The 1,745-nt window shown below is 51.9% G+C and overlaps 1 long non-coding RNA gene across 1 annotated transcript in view; it reads left to right on the top strand.

Moving 5' to 3' along the window:
• Window positions 1-814: 814 nt before the first annotated feature.
• The window catches only part of LOC144229349 (uncharacterized), a 2,497-nt gene continuing 1,566 nt past the window's right edge, over window positions 815-1,745 (top strand). Inside the window, exon 1 of the long non-coding RNA XR_013334469.1 lies at window positions 815-1,351. This is a non-coding gene — a long non-coding RNA (uncharacterized LOC144229349). The remainder of the gene's footprint in view (window positions 1,352-1,745) is intronic.

The raw sequence follows: 1,745 nt of genomic DNA, 5'->3' as shown, positions 1-1,745 counted from the left end.
GGCGGCCTGTGCAGGCGGGGGGAGGTGAGGGGAAGAGGGTGCAGAAGTGAGGGTAAGGAAGAGAGTGAGAAAGAGTGCAAGGAGGCGAGGCTAAGGGCCGGGCTTCTCAGCCTCCGTGCTATTGACGTCTGGGGCTGGATCATCCTTGGTTCTAAAAGCAACTACATGGGGCGCCTGGGTGGCTNAATGAGCCTGCACGGACACGACCCACACCAGTTTCAAAACAGCGGTTCCGAGCGGGGAGAGGATGGGAGGGCTGTTCAAGGGGGCGGTTTCTGTCTCTCTGATACTTAATTTCTTTCCAACAGAAGAGCGACAGTAGGAACCCTGCTTTGGTGGAAGCCCCCGAATTCCTCAGACTCTCCTCTGACATAAAATAATTTATCTTTCGGCTCAGGTCATAATCTTGCGGTTTGTGGGTTCGAGCCCTGCATCGGGCTCTGCTGACAGCTCGGTGCCTGGAACCCGTTTCAGATTCTCCCTGCCCCTCCCCTGCTTGCGCTACGTCTCTCTGTCTCTCAAAAATGAATACATGTTAGGGGCGCCTGGGTGGCTTAGTCGGTTAAGCTTCCGACTTTCACTTAGGTCATGATCTCGCGGTTCGTGGGTTCGAGCCCCGCGTCGGGCTCTGTGCTGACTGCCAGCTCAGAGCCTGGAGCCTGTTTCAGAGTCTGTGATTCCCTCTCTCTCTGACCCTCCCCTGCTCACGCTGTCTCTCTCTCTCTCCCCTAGAAATAAATAAAAATATTAAAAAAAAAGAATACATGTTAAAAAAATAGTTTATCTTTCACTTCATTCACAGGGTTACCCGTTATGTGGCGTGTTTATCAAACACTCCTGCGGGGCTCTGGGCACATGCTTTCCTAATTGCTTTATGAATACTAATTTCTGTAGCAATTAACCTGTACGACAGACGCGTGGAGTAGCTGTTTCAGCCACACGGCCTGTTTTCCACAACCCTTCCGTCAGGCGTGTTGCAGAATGCAGGCGCTGGGGTACTTTTGAAAAGTAAAACAACATGTCCTAGAACTTGGCCCGGTGGGCCAGGCCAGCACACCCCTCATCACAGACACTTGTCAGTAATATTCTCAGTGGGACAAGTAAAGACCATAAATACCCTCAATTCCATTCAGGTCAGCTCTTGTCATCAAATCCTTACAGGCAAATCAGGTCTAGCTGCCAAACAAATTATTTAAAACACACGCACACCTGCCAGCGTCCGGGGCTTCGCGGATTTCAGAACAGCGGTGAAGGCACGGCACTCCTGTGGTGGAGATGAGGAAACGGCACAGAGAAAGTCACCAGCTTAACCAAGTCCACGTTCAGTGGCCGACGGGAGCGTGAAGCCCAGGTATGCTGAGCCCTAAACTCCCCGCTTTGGGCCGCTTCACCCTGCCGAAGTCGGCCTCTACAACCGTATTCACAATATGTGCAAAGCACAGTATATCCGAAGCACAGCAAAGAATCTGGAGCTGATGAGAGCCCTCAGCAAGATTCCAGCATATTCCATGCTGGAGCACGGGGTGAGCTTCTACGTCCCGGCTCTGCTTGAGAGGGTGTGGCTTTGGATAGTGCACATGCACCCTTTGTCTGAATTTTAGAACTGAGGCTACAGCAGCTAGAAGAAAAGGGGAGGCACTTGAGATACAGAGGGTAGAAAGTTCTTTGGCTTGGAGACTTGGGGGCAGGCGGGGAAAAGTCTAGGATGGCTCAGGTTTCCGTCTTGGATGGCGGTTCTAGTCTTT

The sequence above is a fragment of the Crocuta crocuta genome, unplaced genomic scaffold, assembly GCF_008692635.1.
Source record: "Crocuta crocuta isolate KB4526 unplaced genomic scaffold, BGI_CrCroc_1.0 scaffold593, whole genome shotgun sequence".
NCBI classification, from domain to species: domain Eukaryota; kingdom Metazoa; phylum Chordata; class Mammalia; order Carnivora; family Hyaenidae; genus Crocuta; species Crocuta crocuta.
Note: the sequence above shows the minus strand (reverse complement) of the source record. Positions and strands in the feature narration are given on the sequence as shown.